Source organism: Salvelinus sp. IW2-2015, linkage group LG10 (genome assembly GCF_002910315.2).
Source record: "Salvelinus sp. IW2-2015 linkage group LG10, ASM291031v2, whole genome shotgun sequence".
Classification (NCBI taxonomy): domain Eukaryota; kingdom Metazoa; phylum Chordata; class Actinopteri; order Salmoniformes; family Salmonidae; genus Salvelinus; species Salvelinus sp. IW2-2015.
Genome location: NC_036850.1, coordinates 6,484,020 through 6,508,003, shown reverse-complemented (window position 1 = coordinate 6,508,003; position 23,984 = coordinate 6,484,020). Strand labels below are relative to the sequence as shown.

Below are 23,984 nucleotides of genomic sequence, written 5' to 3'. Positions count from 1 at the left end.
AATCACATTTTTCAAATTTCAATAGCTTTTTAACCATTACTCCTAAAAATTTCAAAACTGGTTCTAGCTAACCCAATGGCATAGACACACATTGCACACACTTTTTTTTTGGTCAATTTACATCTCACACTATTTTAAATGATTTATATATATTTTTTAAATTTCAATAGCTCCTTGGTCATGTGACCTGACTTAAAACAAGGTTCAGAATGTACACTCAGCGGGCCTACACATTGCACACCCTTCAGTTAGTCCATTTTAATTTCACACGATTTCACATGAATTTTGTATATGTTCTAATTTCATTAGCTCCTTGGTCATGTGACCTGACTTCAAACAAGGTTCAGAATGTCCAATGACTACCCTTGTATATTGCACACTCTTTAGTTTGTCCATTTTCATCTCACACGATTTTACATGTAATGTGACCGAGTGACCTCAAACTACTTTCAGAATGTCCACGGACTGGCGGAGACGGGCGCCACGAGGCATCCAGTGCGGTAATGCGGCCGATCCCGGAGAAGCTGGCGGGAGCCCTGGAATGGGTTCGCCACGAGAGAGGGGCCCAAGCCCTGGAAAGCGTTGCTGTTTCGGTGCCGCCCGGAGAGCTCTCCCTGGCTCTTGAAAGTCCGGGGGAGAGGGTGTAAATCTCACGCCAGGCCATATTACTTTACTATATCCGCAGCAGGTCTCCAATGTGAACAGCCTCTGGGATGTTATAACAATGTAGGTAAGGGAAGTTGGAAAAAAAGATCTGTAACTTCGGGATAAGGATTGGCTCTAAGGGCTGGGTCGCTCGAGCTGGGGTGCGAAGTGGGGCTTTGCTCGAACCGCGGCTGGGGGAGCAGTCCCTCCGTCACCCTCCTTTCACCACCATTTCATTGTGTGGCCCATCTCGCGGTCTCTTGTGTGTGGTCTCGCAAGGATCTGCGTGCGGGGATTCGTCGGGGTGGTGTCCATCGGCGGACCGGTGGGGGGTTGGGTCCGGCGATTGGTGGCGGCAACTCTGGACGCGCGCCGGGCCCTTCTCGCGGATCTCTCCAGCTATGGCGCTCGCCTGCCCCACGCATTGTAGGTGGGGAGGTCTCCTCTACGCTCACTAGACTTGAGTCGGAGACTAGACCCAATGGCCCCGCAGTGATAGGGCATTGCATGGATCTGGCTCATGCCCTACGAAGTGGGGAGAGGTATCCAGCTTGTCTGGGGAGGGAGGCCTATGTCTGATGTGGGTAGTACCATCCACGCCCAGGGATTTGTACGTAGCAGAGCAGCTCACTCGCTGCAATCTATTGAAAGTCAGCCCTCGAGCCAAGCTTTTGTCGGGGACGGAAGGTGTCTTCCTCCACCATCCTCCTTTACTTAAGGGTTAACAGGTGCACGCAGAAGGGCCAGGGGCCAGACGGTGTGAGAGAGCCCAGGCAGGTGGGTAGAAGGCATCATTGGGCTCTGGATAGGTAGGAGGCTAGGTGGTGGTCGCCCATCCGCCCGAGCCCGTCCTATGGTGGGACTGTGAGTCCGGTTGGGACTCGCTGTGGAAGTCAAAAAGGTCACCAGGTGCAAGAGGAGGCATCCCACATGGGGGCAGCTGGGGGCAGCACTCAGGCTGTGGAGGTTGGGTTGAGGACTGAGCAGGAAAAAGCAGGCGGGTCACCAGGTGCACAGAGCTTGTTTTAGGTTACCAGGTGCACAAGGAGAACTCCAAGGTGGGGAGCAGTCTGAGTCCAAGCAGGGGCGGCCGGACTCGGGGGGCTGGGGGAAGCACTCTGGCCATGGATGTTGGTGTGGGGACTGAGCAGAAAAAAGCGGGCGGGTCACCAGGAGCACAGAGCCTGTTTTGAATTACCACGTGCACAGAGCCTGTTTTGACTGTAGACGTCTTAGTAATTCCAGGGAGTAAGCTATACTCTTAAGGCCAATGGAAATGGGTGTTGACCGGGTAGGGAGAGTAGGTGTGGAGGCCTGGAGGTATGTAGTTCCAGGGAGTAAGCTATACACACTCAGGCCCAGGGAGAGGGCGGGCAGGGAGTATAGGCCTAGAGACCAGGAGTCAGAGGTCACCAGGTCAATAGGGGGCCTGCCTGGAGGTCAGGAAGGCCCAAGTGAATAGGTGTGTGAGTGACACTGTCCTTCAGGGGTGCAGAGCAGGCAATTTAATGTAAAATCATGTGAGATGAAAATGGACAAACTGAAGGGTGTGCAATGTGTAGGCCCACTGAGTGTATATTCTGAACCTTGTTTGAAGTCAGGTCACATGACCAAGGAGCTATTGAAATTCAAATGTAAAAAAAGTTTGTACATTGTTTACGCTCCCTAACTAATTCAACTAGGAATACAAAATGCTGCTCACACATGTTTATTAGCTTTGCAAAGTGAATTAATGTCCAAATCGTGAAAATAATACCTGTGCTGTAACACAAAATAAAACAATGAATAAAAGTCCAATGTTGGTAGTGACTGCCCATTACTGCTTAACACTTATTAACCATTATTTATTCATATTACTTCACTATAATTTTAAATGCTCCGCACTACCTGTAATTTAATTGTTTTCATGRGCAATGAGTAATTATAATAGTGCCTATTGGGGGGGGGGGGGAATACTGACCCAAATTGAGCCCGAGTAAATGGAACGTACAGTAATTCTCTTTTTATCCACTTCTCTCTATGCGTAATCTGACCTTGAATTTAAACATGAGAATAGCATGCGAGTCACCCGGTATCAAAGAAATGAAAGTGTGACACAGATTTAACAGATACGCTGTATTCTGACTTTGACTTAATTCCCCTCATCATTCCACCACCTTTACGCGCAATTAATAAGGTCGAGCAACCTGCCGGTTCCAAGTGAAACAACATCTTTCTTTTTCTCAATGGAATTAACACAATTCTCCATGCACTGTAATTTACAAATTGATAAGAGCTAGGAAAATTAGTAAACTATTTGGGGAAGGGGATTGTAAATCTAAATGACAATTGTTTTTGATCTATTTTACTTGGAGATAAATGTGACACCAGTCATATGGCAGCAAAGTGAAGCATATTACCATAATGTATCACCTTTTCCACAGTGAAGTTTATGAAATGCTGGCTTTATAACCTTTTCAGGGATGAAATTTGGAGAGCCAAGCTGTAGACCTCGTAGCCATTCGCAAATGACCATATAGCGCCAAACCTACAGTTGATTTATGATTATTAGGGTAGATTTATAGCTCTACTGTTCAACCCCTATTGTACACTTTTCTCACCTTCCAATATTTCATCGATGTATCAACTGAATATGGCAACTTTCAGGATGAATCAAACCACTGTATTTTTTATCCTCCCATATACTTTGTGCATAAAAGCTCTCCAAACCGTTTTTTTGTATTATTCATAAATACTTTCCTAACCCTAAATAATATACAATATCAGATTTTTAAAGCTACCATTGTGGTAAAAATGTTCACTATATTTTAGTGAGTCTGTCAAGAAAATGTTACGGTAAGGTGAATTTAGAATAAGTGAGACACTTTTTGCATTTCCAAATTCTTTTTCGACATCTATCCAACATATTAGCTCAACACGTAACATTTGTAAAATCCTCAAGATGTTTCCTAATGTCACTGATTTACCATGTGCTTTGTGGGGTGGGTTTCCTGTTTGAAGCTTGCTCTACATCATGTCAATGAAGTGATGTAATTTTGATCATGTGGTTTCTCTGCAGGGGCTTAGTACCAATAGTAATGATTTTCTCTTGTCAGAACAATAAATACATACGCCAATATTAAGCTGTCCCWGTTTATGTCCCACTCTTTCTGAATCCACACTACACCAAATTTTAAATGTGATAAATGTGCTGAAAACCCTATTGAATGAACTTTTCGAGAAAATTTGTTGAACAGCAAGTGGGAGGGTTTTCACCAGTTGAATTTAACTTGCCTAGTTAAAGGTTCAATTTAAAAAATGAAATGTAATCAACTCATGCAAGGGAACCACACCTGCAAACATTTTTGCCATGCTGAGTTATCCGGACAAATTGGGCTACTTTGAAAACGATGTCGCGGGTGAAAATGTATTAGCCGCAGGTTTTTGGCCTATTTCTAAATTGCACGTCGTCCGCCATGGCATTTCTCTTAAAAATATAGATATATTTCATTGTGACCTGCTGCTGACTGTCTGGCAGTGACGCAGGCTGCTGCTGAGTTAGTGAGGAGGGCCAGAGGGTGGGGTGTGTGTTTGTTGAGGGAACATTAAAGKTATTGGCTGAGTCACGTAAGCGAGAGGAAAGAGAGCAGCACAACCTTTTACCAGTTGTAAGTAGGCTATTTAGATTGTCATTATGGAGACACTTATTTCCAACCCTTTTTCCATAAAACATAATAATACGCAAGAACTAATGCACATGAATAAATGGAAACAAAGCACTGGAAAACGACTTGGCGCACTAGAGCGCATTACGTAAATTCGCTCGGAGGTGGTTTCAACTGCATTCTACAGTTGACTGCTTAGAGAATACGGTAACGAGCGAAGGGCTTTATGCATGCTCAGTTCTTTGGTGTCGGGGTCAGCCCGAGTTGAAATTTGAAATKGTAGTTATGGAACTCTCTTGTGTGGTTCTTTTGCATGGGGAAAAGTCCTCAATTAAACTGACATTAGGCTAAATGTGGAGAATTATACATTTGCCTCTGTTGGCCATCAAGTAGACTTAATGTATATGCCATTGTAGGCTACCATTTGATCAAATACATATGTTGAAATGTTTATCACTGGAGTCATCAATTTGTGCCACTTGTGTAGCCTACCAGGAGTTGGCAAACCAATTTAATTTTACATCTTTGCTACATCTTGTATAAGCTACTGTAGACTATCTGAAATGACATGTAGGCCTATCAGGGGCTATAGGCTACCTGCCTTTAGCTAAGCAAACTATGGCAAAATTGAATTTAGTCTGTAGCCTATTGAAATGACAAGTCAATCTCACAAAAGGGCCATTTATAACAGTTTGTAGTCTTAACATCTGGCACATAACAGCACAATTGCCATAAAATAGCCTAACATTAGTTTATATTTATCCAAGTGTTTCTTGCTCAGAGATTTCGAGATCCTCTGTCCAACTTTCATCACTCAAACTCTCCTGTCAGATTTATCTATAGTTATGCACATGCCAAAGGGGATTTATTTACATTTATAAACCTGGTTCGAGACCTGAATGCTGATTGGCTGAAAGTCGGGGTATATCAGGCCATATACCACAAGTACGGCAAAACTTTACTTTTTACTGTTCTAATTACAGTGGTAACCATTTTGATAGCAATAAGGCACCCCGGGGATTTGTGGTATATGGCCAATATACCACGGCTAACGGCTGTATCCAAGCACTCCGTGTTGCATCTTGCTTAAGAACAGCCCTTAGCCGTGGTATATTGGCCATATACCATAACCCTTGTGCCTTATGATGTAATAAAAGAGTTTGAATATGTGGCAAGAGAAAATATAATTTGCCCTTATTAAACCCATCAATGGATGTCGATTCAACTTGTTTGACTGCTATGATTAAGCAGTCATAGCTTGCAATGATTATTATTTTAAGGGATGCTCAAATTTAGCTTCTACTGTCCTTACAAGTTACTATGATATTCCTTCTTAATTGGCTCGATAACGTTATGGGAAAAGGGTTTATTGTGTGTGTGTGTGTGTGTGTGTGTGTGTGTGTATATATATATATACACACACACTTTTAAGTACTACTTAAGTCGTTTTTTGTGGTATCTGTACTTTACTATTTATATTTTTGACAACTTTTACTCCACTACATTCCCAAAGAAAATAATGTACTTTTTACTCCTTACATTTTCCCTGACACCCAAAAGTACATTTTGAATGCTTAGCAGGACAGGAAAATTGTCTAATTGACGCACTTATCAAGAGAACATCCCTGGTCATCCCTACTTCCTCAGATCTGGCACTCACTAAACACAAATGCTTCGTTTGTGAATTTTGTCTGAGTGTTGAACTGTGCCACTGGCTATCTGTAAATTCAATAACATTTGAAAATAAAATCGTGTTGTCTGGTTTGCTTAATATAGGACATTTTAAATGATTTATACTTTTACTTTTGATACTTAAGTACATTTAAAACCAAATACTTTTAGACTTACTAAAGTAGTATTTTACTGGGTGACTTCATCTCAGGCGCCGCTCCAGACGGGTATACTAAAATGCTGGTTCGAGGAGTTAGCAAGGTAACTTTGGTCGGCTGTGAGTTCCACTGGTCATACGAAAGTGGCTCACCTTTTTGACAGGTACATTTCTATGGCAACGAATCCTTCAGAACTAACCAGAGGGGTATCCTACGAAGCAAGCTAGATCTACTCAGGGTTTTCTAAAGCTAACCAGCTTCAGTTAGCATCACATTCCAACTCAGGCTTCTTCCCGGACTACGACTGGATATTGCTCATCCGCCTGCCGCTAACTAGCAGGCTTGTAACTGACGCTTGTATGTCGCACATGGCTAGTTGAACACCGAACTCATCATTTTGACACAATGCTGAAACATCAATCATTGGTCAAGTCTGTGTCGAAATCAAAATGAAAGAACAATTATTGTGCAAATTCAACAGGCTATGGTGTGACATAGGCTTTCAGAAGTGCCGTCTTTATTTTATAACTTATCGTTAATGCCGTCTTTGGTGTGCTTATCAATGCACAAGCAAATGTTTTTCCCCACTCCTATCAATATTTGTTTATTTATTAAGTCATACAAGTGTTACTGTGCGTGAAGTTTAAAATGCATTCTGTCATTACTAAATTTGTAATATGATTTATTTGTTTACACAAAATACATTTGATTAATAAAATATGGAATCAGTCATCTTCCTCAAATGAAGGGGATGATGAAATCTTTGCAAACTGGAGGGAATCTGATTGAATTAGTCCTCAATTTACAGCTCAGCCATTTCATTCAGGCTAAGTGGAGTTAGCCTGGCGTAGGTTAGTTCTGAAGGATTCATTGCCATAGAAATTGACCTGGCTAAAAGGTGAGCCACTTTCATATGACCGGGTGCCCACACGACCCCATTACACATGGTCTGCGGTTGTGAGACCTGTTGGATGTACTCCCAAATTCTCTAAAATGACATTTGAGGCCGGTGATGGTAGAGAAATGGACATTAAATTATCTGGCAACAGCTCTGGTGGACATTCCTGCAGTCAGCATGCCAATTGCATTGTGTTGTGTGACAAAACTGCACATTTTAGAGGGGCTTTTATTGTCCCCAGCACAAGGTGTAATCATCATGCTGTTTAATCCACTTGTTGATGTGCCACACCTGTCAATTGTGCTCACTAGCAGGGATGTAAACAAATTTGTACACAACATTTAAGAGAAATAAGATTTTTCTGCATATGGAACATTTCTGGGACCTTATATTTCAGTTCTTGAAACATGGGACCAACACTTTACATGTTGCGTTTATTTTTTTGTTCAGTGTAGTTCAGCATCGTCCACATTGTACAGGAAACTTCCAGCGGCAAAAAAATCACAAAGCAATACATAGAATTTGTATAGCAGTCAAAGTGAAACCGCGTTGGGTTAAATTTGCTATATATAGTGCATTCGGAAAAGTATTCAGACCCCTTCACATTTTCCACATTTTGTTACGTTACAGCCTTCTTCTAAAATGGATTTTAAAGTGGCCTTTTACTGTCCCCAGTACAAGGTGCACCTGTGTAATAGTCATGCTGTTTTAATCAGCTTCTACATATATGACACCTGTCAGGTGGATAGATTATCTTGGCAAAGGAGAAATGCTCACTAACAGGAATGTAAACACATTTGTGCTAAATCATTTGAGAGAAATAAGCATTTTGTGCGTAATGGAACATTTCTGGGATCTTTTATTTCAGCTCATGAAACATGTGATCAACACTTTACATGTTGCGTTTGTAACCGTATAACTTTAAACCGTCCCCTCGCCCCGACCCGGGCGCGAACCAGGGACCCTCTGCACACATCAACAACAGTCACCCACGAAGCGTCGTTACCCATCGCTCCACAAAGGCCACGGCCCTTGCAGTGCAAGGGGCAACACTACATCTAGGTTTCAGAGCAAGTGACGTAACTGATTGAAACGTTACTAGCGCGTACCCGCTAACTAGCTAGCCATTTCACATCCGTTACACGTTTATATTTTTGTTCAGTATTTTWTTTTTTTTAAACGTAGTGGGTGGGGATGTGTTCCAGGGAACATCACAAATCAGTACAGCTTTCTTCTCATAGAACAACCCCGTTGTGGTTTCCTCTTTTTCTTCATTAGCCTACAGTTGCTCGGGGTCATTGAAGGTTCACTCAACCATGTGTCTCTCCTATAACTTCTCAGGTCCATTTGATAGAAATGATTATTTCTGAGAAGTTATATGAGAGACACATGGTTGATTGTGCCTTTAATGTCCTCCAGCAACTGTGAGCTATAGTAGGTAAACCAGTAAACAGATCTGTCAGATTGAGAGGTGTGGGAGTGGTGTTTCTAGAATAATCTCTCTGCTCTAACATTAACACTACAGCCAAAGATCTGCATGTGATAGCCCAATGACTCCTCAAAGTCCCTCAGGGTGAATTAAGCATTATGTCAGAAGAGAAGGACATACTACAGCACTCTTCAGCATATTTCCAAAAGATTGAGGTCAAATAATAGTTCTACTGTATGTAGCCTACAGTTTAGGTCAATATCATCCATTTGTTTTTCCTTACTCATAGATCACATCCAACCTCAAATCATCTCACACTATTTGCTGTGGTCTGTTGAAGATTATTGTACTGAAAAAAGTATTGTCATTCGGCTACAGTAGCCTAATTTCAACAGAAACCAGACAAAATACTAATTGTGTGATTTACCTGATGACCTAGAGATGGTGCTGTTCACAAGTAATTGAATAAGGTAGTTGACCAAGCAACAATTGTTTGGCATAAATCAATAAAATATATTGATTCCACAGACACGTATGTTATGTCAAGTAGACTTGTAGCCTATGTGTTGAGTGATAATTAATGAAAAAGGTTTGATTCACATGGCCTGACCATAATCATCACTGTGAGCTACAGACTCGTCTCTAGCCAGTAAAGGGTTAACGCATGTAATTGGATGAATGGATATTGTAGTTCGCCACCGCGTCTAATTACACAGCGTTGGAGACCTCTCCAGAACATCCGGGAGGATTGCCTGTACCTACAGGCCCGTCGGATAGCACAAGGTTTGGGGCTTCTGTTGCACAGTTTCTGACTAAAGTACATTTAACGCCGAWGATGATATTAGGCCTACCTCGTGAATTTGAAGGGGCAGGAAATCGAATAATTATAACTTCGTTGCAATGGCAGAGTGGTATCTACGATGGCCTTCACTTTCTTCGGGAAAGTTCTTGAGCGAAATTGTTGATGCACTCTCGGTTATGAAGAGAATAATATTGTTTGCATCTCTCGCCTATTTGGTTTGATCAAGGGATTGCTTTGGGAATTTTCRCTCCGGAGTTGGTAAGCTTCTCCAGCGCCGAGTGACGAAGGATTTGAAGCTGCAACAGGTAGGTCGCAAACTGGATGGAAACAAAGTAGACACGTTCTATTCTATTATGGTCGCCAAATTGTTACAGTTTTGTTACAATTCGACTCGTGTTTGCGTTTGTTCCATTGTTGCCTTGAACAGAAGTTACATTGTGTCGATAATGACCTAGAGTTATCACCCAGGCTAGGCTAAACCATAGGCGTAACTACGACTCCATGAATGTAAGATCAAACATACATCGTGAATTGTGTTGATGGGTGACTATCTCACGGTACATTATCACATTGTTTGGATTCACATGTGATATCAACTATTATGCTACTGCTATTCGACAGCAAGCTATGTTGGAAAACATTCAAGATTTGACGGTTTGTGTAAAACTGTGAAGTGAATTTGAGATTAATAAACGTTGTGTAGGCCAACTGACAGACAAAGCATTTGCTCAATCTTTTTCAATCGATCAACAATATGTCTTAGTTGTATTGTTGAGCAGAACAACTGCCAATATCCATAGGCTAAGTTACACAGGATAAGTTGAGGAACCTCCTATTGAATATGCATTTCTCTGTTGCAATATGAGAACAACCCCACCMTTTTTAAAAGCAAGTGTAATTTCATAGAAATATAGATTTGAGTCGTTATAWGCACGACCCCTGATATGCCTGATCCCAGCATACTTTGACGAAGCAAGAAAATCGGTACAGAATATTTTAGAGTATGGCTAGTCTGATACTTGTGCTAGTTATTGTTCAGCAAAACTGCTTCCTTTATCCAACAGAATTGGATCTTATTCTGGTCTCATGTATTGCTGTGTAGCYTATATGTTTATCCTGGGAACCCCAGCCCTTCTTTGAGAACTGGTTTGGGAAACACTGGCCTGGACTTGGTACAATATGTTAATGTATGACACATCACATTGAGACAATGCCCTTGCCTAACTTTAAGGCACAATGCATTAGACCCTGTGTGTCTAATGTAGCCTGTTGTGGTCTCACACTTGCTGCCAAGCTTTCTCATTGCTTAAATAACCCTTCCTGCTGTTCTATCTTGAGCCGGGAGAGCTGTCATTGAGAATATCCTGCACCATAAGAACTGTGGTTTAGAAATGAGTAGCTAAAATAAGGCTGAATCAGCCTTTCCTTTGGCTTGTTTTGTGTAGGACAGTACTAACTGTACTTTAATTTAACTGGGCAAGCCAGTTAAGAACAAATTCTTATTTACAAATGCCTGCCTCTGCCAAACCCTGGTGACGCTGGGCCAATTGTGCACCACCCTATTGGACTCTCAATCACGGCTGGCTGTGATACAGCCTGGAATCAAACCAGGTTCTGTAGTTACGCCTCTAGCACTGAGATGCAATGCATTACACAGAACCCAAACCGGCGCGGCGCATGCAATCGTGCACAAATGTATTTTTTAGTTATTTTACCTGAATTGCACAAGGACCTCTACTCACCAATTAATCCACACATAAAACGGTCAACCGAATCGTTTCTAGTCATCTCTCCTCCTTCCAGGATTTTTCCTCTCTTGACTTTATATTGCGTTTGGCAACTTTCATAAATTAGGTGCATTACCGCCACTGACCTCGTTCGCTCACACCTGGGTAATAACAATGAGGAATTGCGCGTGAGTACCTGCTTCCAAAAACAATGAAGTGAAGGAAGCAGGATTGCAGTGCGATCTGTTAAAATAGAGCTGACTCTAATTAGCCCTTGACAACAGCAGACGTTTGGTTCACAGTAATTGAATAATATAGATTCTGAATTTAGTTGAAACGTCACAACACACGAGGAGAATGTAATTCGGCCTGTTAGACCGCTGCGCCACTCGGACCGAGTCCAATGAAGTTGACATTGATTTATAACTCCTCCTACATTAGATTATTCCACTACAATCCTTGAAACTAAAGTACAGAGATATTCAAAGTCGTGAGGGCCTCAGTACTCGTCGGTCTTTTTTTCATTGAGGCAACCTGTTTTGATATTGACACATCAGAGATTTAGCACAGATAGACTATCTTTTTAAATTCCTTGTTCTAAGTTTATCGGACATTGGTTGTGGAACAACACATCTTTGTTTCACATTACCAACACTGGGATTTGAGGCTCACTTGGCCCACTAGGGTAGGTGTACATGGAGCTGTGCTGTGGCCAAACAGTGGATCCTTTTAACTGGGGTAAGTGCCCAGGAAGATTTGCAGCAGTGCAAACCATTGGGTTGAATTGAGGTGGCATTTTAGTTATATCTGTGCGGTGTGCAACTGACCAGCCACTAAATATATTTAATCTTTCAACCAATCTAATAAGAAGTATGAGATTCACCTCAGGAACTGATACACAACATTGATTTGTAAACATTTGTCCTGGTGACAGTGAGAACAATGGGCATCACTGTCCTTCAGAGTTTCCAAAAATCTGTCCTGGGCCCCCCCCCCCCCCCCCCCCAGGTGCATATTTTGTTTTGCCTTAGCACAACAGAGCCGATACAAAATAACAAAGCTTGGTAATGAGTTGGTATTGAATCGGCTGTATAGTAGCTGGAAAACCCAAAATGGGGAAACTGTGCTATCTATATCCTTTACCTGCCTGCTATGTAATTAAGCCATGTCACTCATTAAATTAATCCATGATTCAGTTGTCAACGTGACATCCTGATCACTGAAGTCATGTGCTTCAGTGGAGGGCTCTGGATCTGTTCATCTAAGGGATGGCTTTGTTACTAATTTACTCATTTCTGATGGCTACCTAGAACGTCAACAGAAGGGTCAGAAAACTCAACGTGGGGTTTGGTTTAGTAAGAGCATCCTTGAGTGCAAAACAGTTTATGGTTGGATCCCTGTTTGCGTGCCAAACATGTCTATCAACTCAAAGTAACTTGCAATAAATGTATGGATAACTGGAAGCTTCAATTTAAGAGAGGAAATCAGTTTGACGAGGGAGATCCTCGTTCTGTAAGGCGGCCGATAGAGATAAGCGATATTTAGTCCTGATCTACGAGAGCAATGTCTAATTGCTTTGGGGGATTGCCCTGCTTCAGTTCTTTGGTCGTGTCTACACTTGACACTTGCATGCGTCGCTTCTCATAGAACCAAAGATCGCATTGAAAAGACTGGTCTAGATACAATTGTGTGGTCTGATTGTGTTCAGATCTGGCTGACCACTTCAGGAGTTGGTCGGATGCATTGTTTGCGGATTTCTCCTCATTCTGGACAGAATCAGGCTACCGAAAGCGCATACAGTGGGCGACGTCATCAGCACTCTCCCCCACAATTCTCCAGAAAACTTTAGTTTTGGGACCGAGAGGCACCTTTTCGTTACGTATTTGTCGGAATACATTCCTAGAGTATGAGGAAAGTTTTTGCTGGCCTTAATGCTATTCGCTAGCTATATTTAGAAAAACGTATTTTTGGGGGGCTAGAGTTATCTAACCCGTTTGCAATCCCTTTTTAGCGTTGCTTGCTGGCTACAGAGGTTAGGGAAAGGGGATACCTATCAGTGTCCAATTTGAATGTATTCAACTGAGTGTCTTTCGCATATAACAAACCTCTGAATACAGAGCGTTAGCTGGCTAGGTAGCTACATTATTACTACCTACTAGGTATTAAAAAATGTGTTCCAATCCTTGTTGAAATGAGAATGTTTAGTGTTCACATGTATGTTTGATTTACAACTGCAAAGACAATATTTTTAAATTAGATGTAAGATTATCACACTTAAGTAAAAAAAGCCTGGACTAAATGATTCAATAATATGGTTGAAGCAAGTGATTCTCGTTCGTATAATTTCTCACCTCTGGTAAGTTGCAGGTGCAACAAGGTAAAAAGCCATTCGACCAGTAAAAAAAAAAAAAAAAAAAAAATGTTTTAAAGGGAACTGAACTTCTGCTCCATTTTAAAGTGCAAGGGTGCCAATATATTTGACTTCATCTGTAAGTAACCATGTCTAAGCCCCCCCCAGCCCAGGGTTGGTAACTTAACATTGGGGCTGAAGTTCCAACATTTCTATGGTGTTAAAATGGATTCCTTCTCTTTATTTGATTCTTAGTTGGTTATTTTAGTTGTGATCATGACCTTCCATAGTTTGAGGGTCTCTTCCAAGACCACCACACTGCGTAGGTTTCCAGCACACCCATGACTGGTTATCCAATACTTCTGTGTGTGGCATTTCACTCTCTAATTCAGAATCTGCCACCTTTTGGAGCCAGGATGTATTATATTCATCTGACTGCCAGCCTCAGTCACACTGACCGTGAGTGGTTCTCCTCCACTGCTCATGCTGTGCTCCTCTATTCTCCCTGTCACACACTTCCTCTTTCTTCCAGTACCACAGAGAAAGCCGAGTTCCTCGACAGGGACCTCATCTTTGACCTCATCCCATCTCATTTAAGTTAATCTTGGGTAAGTCCTCTTCGGGTTCCACTCCTATGCAATTTGTGGATAATGCATTTTTTATGTAAACATTTTTGTTGTTGCTCTGACTGAATATTTTTGGATTGGGTAGTTTGTCTGACCTTTGGGGATATTGCTATGAGGTTTGTCATCTCCCTCAGTCTTCCTCTACCATACTAGAGGTCGACCGATTTTTATGATTTTTCATCGCCGATACCGATAATTGGAGGACCAAAAAAAGCCAATACCGATTAATCGGCCCAATTTTTCTTAAAAAAATATATATTTGTATTAACGACAATTACAACAATACTGAATGAACAATGAACCCTTTTATTTTAACGTAATATAATACATACATAAAATCTATTTAGTCTGAAATAAATAATGAAACATGTTCAATTTGGTTTAAATAATGCACAAACGCAGTGTTGAAGAAAGTAAAAGTGCAATATCTGCCATGTAAAAAGCTAACGTTTAAGTTCCTTGCTCAGAATATGAGAACATATGAAAGCTGGTGGTTCCTTTTAACATGAGTCTTCAATATTCCCAGGTAAGAAGTTTTAGGTCGTAGGAATTATAGGACTATTTTTCTCTACCAKTTGTATTTCATATACCTTTGACTRTTGGATGTTCTTATAGGCACTTTACTATTGCCAGCCTAATCTCGGGAGTTGATAGGCTTGAAGTCATAAACGGCGATGTGCTTCAAGCATTACGAAGAGCTGCTGGCAAACNNAGTAAAGTGCTGTTTGAATGAATGCTTACGTCCCTGCTGCTGACTGAGCGGTGGTAGGCAGACTGCTCTATCAAATCATTGACTTAATTATAATATAATAACACAGAAATACGAGCCTTAGGTCATTAATATBGTCAAATCCGGAAACTATCATTTTGAAAACAAAACGTTTATTCTTTCAGTGTAATACGGAACCGTTCCATATTTTATCTAACGGGTGGCATCCCTAAGTCTAAATATTGCTGTTACATTGCACAACCTTCAATGTTATGTCATAATTATGTACAATTCTGGCACATTAATTACGGTCTTTGTTAGGAAGAAATGGCCTTCACACAGTTCGCAACGAGCCAGGCAGCCCAAACTGCTGCATATACCCTGACTCTGCTTGCACAGAACGCAAGAGAAGTGACACAATTTCCCTWGTAAATATTGCCTGCTAACATGAATTTCTTTCAACTAAATATGCAGTTTAAAAAAAGATATACTTGTGTATTTATTTGAAGAAAGGCATTGATGTTTATGGTTAGGTACAYTGGTGCAACGATTGGGCTTTTTTCGCAAATGTGCTTTTGTTAAATCGTCAYCCGTTTTGGGAAGTAGGCTGTGAATCGATGATAAATTAACAGGCACCGCATTGATTATATTCAACGCAGGACAAGCTAGTTAAACTAGTAATATCATCAACCATGTGTAGTTAACTAGTGATTGTGAGGATTTGTTTTTTTAGAAGTTTAATGCTAGCTAGCAATCCTCGTGGATTGCAATGTAATCGGGCATAATCGCCATCCAAAAATGCTGATTACCGATTGTTATGAGAACTTGAAATCGGCCCTAATTAATCGTCCATGCCGATTTAATCGGTCGACCTCTATACCATAATTCACATAAGAATGCCTGGCCTCTAATCCGATAATTARAATGTGTGAAGTCTTTCTCCGCAAAAAAGATGTTACTCAGTCACTATCGATAGCAATCAATGATTAATATTATCTGGTGAGTTCTTACATGCCATACAATTTAATGCTTCAGTTCTATGCACCACTAGTGTTTCCTTTGCTGTGTAGCAACGCAACTGTTTGCTTTGGTTTGTGAAATTCTGTGGGAGTATCACCTTGTGTTCAGTGCACGACTGCTCTATATTTAGGAGTTGTACAGTGCATTCGGAAAGTATYCAGACCCCTTTACCACATGTTACCTTACAGCTGTCGTGTCTTTGGCATCATTAAAGTGAARACTGTTTATCAAATCAATATCAATTCTCTGTAATAATAATTACGTGATTACACTAATCATGGAAATGTAATTAACTAGGAAGTTGGGGCACCAAGGAAAATCTTCAGATTACAAAGTTATAATTTTCCTAATAACTCTTCAGATATTTAAAATCTGATCAATTAGTCGTCTAATTCATGAATTATTCTTTACCTCACGTTAGTCTCATTCCAAACATCGTAAATTGTTGGTTATCTRCACGAACCGAGCCTTTATTATGAATCATCCATACACCAATTGTCTTAATCATTTATTTACTAACTAAATAATCACAGAAATGCATAAACAAACAACACAGTAGATATGGATACAAGGAAATGATAGGGGAGGTTCCCTAGTGGGCTAAGCCGATATGACGGCTTGGTGGACAAAGGGAAGTGGGTGTGGACTGAAAAGGGCGGGAAAGACAAAAGGAGTCACTTCACAGTTGATAATTATATTAATTGAAATGCCAATCCTTTGCACATGAACGCTCACTCATTTGGGAATAATTACAATCAATATATATTTACGACCAGTGTGTCGTTATGATCTCTGTTGAAAGCATCAGTCCTTCTGTTGGAGAGTCAGTTCATCATCGTCTCTCTCTCTCTGCTTCCCTAAAGATCAAAGTCTTTCGTGGTTAGAATGGATGGAATGGATACAGTGTACCATTCAGATATGTTCTCATAGAATAGATGTTTCGGAGGTTGTCGGCATTCGCAATCCCAGGTTTACATCATTTCTAGCTGCAGACTAGTAATTAGTATCTAAAATTTGCTCTTATTCTGTAGGGATCGATAGTCTCAGTTTAACAATTTCCAGCCGTGYAGCCAATGCTCCACATGGTATGGTTAGGAATTCAATAACCTTTCGCAATCACAGCTCACGCTTTGGGTTTGCTTAGTCTTGGTACTCAAACCTGTGCCACCTCAGCTTACACAGAGGTATGCGTGGTCTGAAGAGGATTTCCTCAGGAGGGGTTTTTATTCGTAGCAATACAATTCTTTCACATTAAAGGTTTAACATTACATAATTTCACAAGAATTGGATGCRAACCCCATAATTGATAACTATCTCTCTGAATATCTACATTTATGTGTTTCCTGTCCTCTCTGAGGTCACCAAATGAAACACACTCGTCATACCCGTCCCTTAAGTGTCCANAAATGAAACACACTCGTCATACCCGTCCCTTAAGTGTCCACGGACCAATCCTACCTTCTCACAAGTGGGCATTTTGTATCAAATTCCCATTTGGGGATTTAGGAGTTCGCCATGTGAAATCCTTTGTTCTCTGTGTCTCTTTTTGCATTGCCAGGGGAGAGAGTCTCCTCCAGGAATGTACAACCTGAGACAACAGAACCTGGGTGTAGGAGAGAGAGGTGGATGCCACGATCTATACCCAGAAAGGGCCATATCATGACACAGCCTTGTTCTAAAATGTATTAAATAACACATTTTCCTCATCAATCTACACACAATACCCCATAATGACAAAGAGCAATTATTTTTGTTGACATTTTTGTATATTTATTTAAAATAAAAAATTACYTTATTTGCATRAGTATTCAGACACTTTGTATTGAGACTTSAAATTGAGCTCAGGTGCATCCGGTTTCSGTTGATCCTCCTTGATGTTTCTACAACTTGATTGGAGTCCACCTGAGGTAAATTCAATTGACTGRACATGATTTGGAAAGGCACACACCTGTCTATATAAAGTCACACAGTTGACAGTGCCTGTCATAGCAAAAGCCAAGCCATGAGGTCGAAGGTGTTGTCYGTAGAGCTCTGAGACAGGATTGTGTTGAGGCATTTAAGGCCCCCAAGAACACAGTGGCCTCCATCATTCTTAAATGGAAGAAGTTTGGAACCACCAAGACTCTTCCTAGTGCTGGCTGCCTGGCCAAACTGAGCAATTGGGGAGAAGGGCCTTGGTCAGGGAGGTGACCAAGAACCCGATGGTGACTCTGACAGTAGACTCGCCTCTGTTGAATTGGAGAACCTTCCAGAAGGACAACCATCTCTGCAACACTCCACAAATCAGGCCCTTATGGTAGACTCACAAGACGGAAGCCACTCCTCAGTCAAAGGCACATGACAGCCCGCTTTGTTTGCAAATGGCACCTAAATATTCTGACCATGAGAAACAAGATTCTCTGGTCTAATGAGCCAAGATTGAACGCTTTGGCCTGAATGCCAAGTGTCACGTCTGGAGAAGACCTGGCACCATCCCTACTGTGAAGCATGGTGGTGGCAGCATGATGCTGTTGGGATGTTTTTCAGCGGCAGGGACTGGGAGACTAGTCAGGATCGAGGCAAAGATGAATGGAGCAAAGACAGAGAGATCCTTGATGAAAACCTGCTCCAGAGCGTTCAGGACCTCAGACTGCTGCGACGGTTCACCTTCCAACGGGACACTGACCCTAAGCACACAGCCAAGACAACCCAGAAGTGGCTTTGGGACAAGTCTCAATGTCCTTGAGTGGCCCAGCCAGAGCCCGGATTTGAACCCGATCTAACATCTCTGGAGAGACCTGAAAATAGCTGTGCAGCAATGCTCCCCATCGCTGCCAAAGGTACGTTTTATAAAGTACTGAGTAAAGGGCCTGAATAGTTATGTGATATTTTTTTATAAACTTAAACTTATTTATTTGCTTAGTCATTATGGGGTATTGTGTGTAGATTGAGGGGGGGAAAATGTATTAAATACATTTTAGAATAAGGCTATATCGTAACAATGTGGAAAAGTCAAGATGTCTGGATACTTTCTGACTGCACTGTGTTGCAGAAATCCAACAAGGAAAGTATTTGCAGAACATTCTATGCTTGCTCAGACTTTGAACTGCGTTTTCAGTGAAAATAATAGCTGCACATGCTGCTCGTATACATTTAATCAGATTGACTACAAGTTTCCAGTGTGGTTTATGAGCTCTTGGCTTCTTGTTAATCTGACCCAATTTTGGAAGAAAACATGAGCCTGTGTTCATTCTCTTACTCGGTCAGCATGGGTAACATTCTGAGAAGAGCCATTTTCAGTACTCTGCATGTACATTAGAACTTAATCTCTCCAGGTAGTGTTTCTATCTCTAGATTTTGTCATTTTTGGGGGGATTAATCTAGCTGGAATGTTTGTCTAWGCAATGTAAGTTAACCAGTTCCACATGGTACATGTTCTCAAAGCCACGTCTAAGGGGGAGGGATGAAAGCACCCATAATGGGTTCTGAATGTGCTGCCATTTGGTATCCAGTTTACCTCTATGCTGTTCAGTCCACGGCCTACTTGCCCACAAATACTTGTTTCCAGCTCTGACTTGAGACGACTTGTGCCCTTTTCCATGAAGGGTTCAGCAGTGTTCGACCCAAAACCCTCTGTTAAACAGGACCTGCTGTCTTCTGTCAGCCATGCCCCCGCTGAGGATTTAATCTCCCCGAGATTTAAACAGACAAATTCCAGGTCTGCTAAGTGATCTGGATGAACTGAGCATACTGCCTAAACAAAGTTGGTGACCGGTGGAACGTAAACATCCTCTGACACAGGGATGATGTCCAAATGAAGGCCTGTAGCACATTTTTTTTTAACTAGGCAAGTCGATTTAAGAACAAATTCTTAAATCGACTTGGATAATGCTGGGCAAACTGTGCGCCGCCCTATGGGACTCTATCACGGCCGGATGTGATACAGCCTGGATTCGAACCACGGGCTGTAGTGACGCCACTGAGATGCAGTGCCTTAGACCACTGCACCACTCGGGAGCACATGGTCTGTTGCCTACAGGGCCTATGTGGAAGTTTGTTGCTCACTTATGTTCTTTCAAGTGTCAGGGGTCTTCCTTAATGCTTGTCATATACTTTGTTTTCCACAGCATTTAGGAAATCTCTTTATGGTCCTCTATAGAAAGGTTGCTTTCAAGATTTTTGTTACACAATATAAATTGAATAGAAAAGGAAGTCCGGCAAGGAATTTCATTTTATTCATTCCACCGCCTATTTTTGAGTATTGTTTTTCGACATTACTTTTTTAATTGTAATTTATAGGGTTCCAGAAATKCTAAAGATTGAGCATGTAATCTCTGAGTAGAGGCTACATGCAAAAAGACCCAGATACCTGAGTGTGTGTTTCTGCAGCCTGTCATGTTTACAGACTTAATTTTTTGTAGTATGAATTGTGTGTACTCTATAGGTGGCTGCTCTGCTTTCTGCTCTTATTCTTGTGATTTCAATATACACCCCTGATAACGGACACTATAATATCCCTAGATTCCATAAATGTATGGCATCTGTAGAAAAACATTTCATATTAGTATCTATTGAATCTGAGCCTTTGGCCCCTCCAGGGACTGAATTTGTATCAGTATGTTGAATCCAATGTGAYCTAGATTACTCAAGCTGCTGAAATGTCTTACTTACGCCGTCAGCTGGTTAGTGAATGGAGATTAGTGGTGGTTGACTCACTTGACCCCGCCTTACGAGCTGCTTGTTTTCCATCATCGTTCAGGGGTTATATTACTTGACCCCGGGGCCTCAATCACTGTTGTCGTGCTGCTTCCCCACACCACCCAACTTTTCCACTCTGAGATGGGTCCGAGATATTGACTTTTCAATTAGCAGGCCTTGCTGAAGTGAGCCTCTCATTTTCCTGTTTTGGCGTATTTGTGGGAAATGCCTCTCCTGCTAGCATACATTCCACAGCACCACCCCTCCTCTCCTTGCCAGCAGGAAGTTCAAGGATATTGAATGTCTAAACTGCAATACTCACCAAGGGTATTCTAAGGAAATTGCGATTGTAACATTTTAACATTAGCGAGGTTTCCATCCAATTGGGACACATTTCCATGTGAATTATTCTAGAATCCACATAAAGAAAATGTGTTTTTTTCCAGCCAGTGGTATGTTTACACCAAATGGACTTGTTGTGGATTAAAATCAGTGCGTGATGAAGTGCACACAATGTACCGTTAAGCTTATGTTTTCATGTACCGAATAAAAAAATCTGAAGTTCACTGTTTTCCCATTGCATTTTCAACTCTACCGATGTTTTGTTTTTGTCACAAACTGTTGTGTTAAATAGCATATGTATGTGTCTACTCTGGTCTTGGCATCTGCATTCTGGCCAGCAGCTTGCAGATACAGTGCAGGTTGGCTAGTCTACAGATTTGATATTTATGGATAAGAATATTTTTATTTGTCAAATGACAGTCAAGCATTGGTTATGTCACCAGAATAAGAGCCTCAATATTTATTGGAAAGCAGCATCAAACTCATCACCGTGCACTTTCACTGCCGTGTATTTATTACGGATCTCCGTTAGTTCCTGCCAAGGCAGCAGCTACTCTTGCTGGGGTCCAGCAACATTAAGGCAGTTGTAACATTTTTAAATGTTACAATACATTCACAACACATTAAGTGTGTCCCCTCAGGCTCCTACTCTACTACAACATATCTACAACACAAAATCCATGTTTATGTTTGTGTATAGTGCATGTGTCTGTTTGTGAAGCAACAGTCCCCRCTGTTCCATAAGGTGTATTTTTATCTGCCTTTTTTAAATATAATTTTACTGCTTACTTGATGTGGATTAGAGTTCCATGTAGTCATGGCTCTATGTAGTGCTGTGTGCCTCCCATAGTCTGTTCTGGACTTGGGGACTGTGAAGAGACCTCTGGTGGCATGTCTTGTGGGGTATGCATGGATGGTTGAGCTGTGCACCAGTAGTTCATACAGACAGCTCGGTGCATTCAACATGTCAATACCTCACAAATACAAGCGGTGATGAAGTCAGTCTCTCCTCCACTTCGAGCCAGGAGAGATTGTCATGCATATTATTGTTAGCTCTCTGTGTACATCCAAGGGCCAGCCGTGGTGCCCTGTTCTGAGCCAATTGCAATGTTCCTTAGTCCCTCTGTGGCAGTTGACCACATGACTGAACAGTAGTCAAGGTGCAACAACTAGGGCCTGTAGGACCTGCCCTGATGGTAGAGCAGTGCTTTATTATGGTGAGGTTAATTTATTTAATCTATCTTAATAAACTGCATGGTTTCCTGAGTCGTAGTGGGAGAACCAAACACCATATCAACACTTGACTCTAAATTTTTATTTATTTATTTTTATTTCACCTTTATTTAACCAGGTAGGCAAGTTGAGAACAAGTTCTCATTTACAATTGCGACCTGGCCAAGATAAAGCAAAGYAGTTCGACACATGCAACAACACAGAGTTACACATGGAGTAAAACAAACATACTGTCAATAATACAGTAGAAAAATAAGTCTATATACAATGTGAGGTGAGAAGGGAGGTGAAGGCAAAAAAAAAGGCCATGGTGGTGAAGTAAATACAATATAGCAAGTAAAACACTGGAATGGTTGATTTGCAGTGGAAGAATGTGCAAAGTAGAAAAATAATGGAGTGCAAAGGAGCAAAATAAATAAATACAGTAGGGGAAGAGGTAGTTGTTTGGGCTAAATTATAGATGGGCTATGTACAGGTGCAGTAATCTGTGAGCTGCTCTGACAGCTGGTGCTTAATGCTAGTGAGGGAGATAAGTGTTTCCAGTTTCAGAGATTTTTGCAGTTCGTTCCAGTCATTGGCAGCAGAGAACTGGAAGGAGGAAGAATTGGTTTTGGGGATGACCAGAGAGATATACCTGCTGGAGCGTGTGCTACAGGTGGGTGCTGCTATGGTCACCAGCGAGCTGAGATAAGGGGGGACTTTACCTAGCATGTACTTGTAGATGACCTGGAGCCAGTGRGTTTGGCGACGAGTATGAAGCGAGGGTATTGGAGGCTATTTTGTAAATTACATCTCCAAAGTCGAGGATTGGTAGGATGGTCAGTTTTACAAGGGTATGTTTGGCAGCATGAGTGAAGGATGCTTTGTTGCGGAATAGGAAGCCAATTCTAGATTTAACTTTGGATTGGAGATGCTTAATGTGAGTCTGGAAGGAGAGTTTACTGTCTAACCAGACACCTAGGTATTTGTAGTTGTCCACATATTCTAAGTCAGAGCCGTCCAGAGTAGTGATGTTGGACAGGCGGGCAGGTGCGGGCAGCGATCGGTTGAAGAGCATGCATTTAGTTTTACTTGTATTTAAGAGCAATTGGAGGCCACGGAAGGAGAGTTGTATGGCATTGAAGCTCGTCTGGAGGGTTGTTAACACAGTGTCCAAAGAAGGGCCAGAAGTATACAGAATGGTGTCGTCTGCATAGAGGTGGATCAGAGACTCAGCAGCAGCAAGAGCGACATCATTGATGTATACAGAGAAGAGAGTCAGTCCAATAATTGAACCCTGTGGCACCCCCATAGAGACTGCCAGAGGCCCAGACAACAGACCCTCCGATTTGACACACTGAACTTTATCAGAGAAGTAGTTGGTGAACCTGGCGAGGCAATCATTTGAGAAACCAAGGCTGTCGAGTCTGCCGATGAGGATGTGGTGATTGACAGAGTCGAAAGCCTTGGCCAGGTCAATGAATACGGCTGCACAGTATTGTTTCTTATCGATGGCGGTTAAGATATTGTTTAGGACCTTGAGCGTGGCTGAGGTGCACCCATGACCAGCTCTGAAACCAGATTGCATAGCGGAGAAGATATGGTGGGATTTGAAATGGTCGTTAATCTGTTTGTTGACTTGGCTTTCGAAGACCTTAGAAAGGCAGGGTAGGATAGATATAGGTCTGTAGCAGTTTGGGTCTAGAGTGTCTCCCCCTTTGAAGAGGGGGATGACCGCGGCAGCTTTCCAATCTTTGGGGATCTCAGACGACACGAAAGAGGGGTTGAACAGGCTAGTAATAGGGGTGGCAACAATTTCAGCAGATAGTTTTAGAAAGAAAGGGTCCAGATTATCTAGCTCGGCTGATTTGTAGGGGTCCAGATTTTGCAACTCTTTCAGAACATCAGCTGACTGGATTTGGGAGAAGGAGAAATGGGGAAGGCTTGGGCAAGTAGCTGTGGGGGGTGCAGTGCTGTTGACTGGGGTAGGGGTAGCCAGGTGGAAAGCATGGCCAGCCGTAGAAAAATGCTTATTGAAATTCTCAATTATAGGAAACACTTGTCACCACCGATA

General features: G+C 41.8%; 1 protein-coding gene across 5 annotated transcripts in view; it reads left to right on the top strand.

Moving 5' to 3' along the window:
* Nucleotides 1-4,240: 4,240 nt before the first annotated feature.
* LOC111969214 (protein kinase C and casein kinase II substrate protein 3) overlaps nucleotides 4,241-23,984 on the top strand; it is a 36,417-nt gene continuing 16,673 nt past the window's right edge. The window contains exons 1-2 of one of the 5 annotated variants that reach the window (XM_023995208.2): nucleotides 4,241-4,292; nucleotides 13,857-13,932. The gene's annotated coding sequence lies outside the window, so the exon portion shown is untranslated. Of the gene's footprint in view, nucleotides 4,293-9,134; nucleotides 9,229-9,279; nucleotides 9,553-13,856; nucleotides 13,933-23,984 lie in introns of those variants that run through there. The other 4 variants (XM_070445353.1, XM_023995210.2, XM_023995206.2 and 1 more) reach the window with 4 other exon arrangements.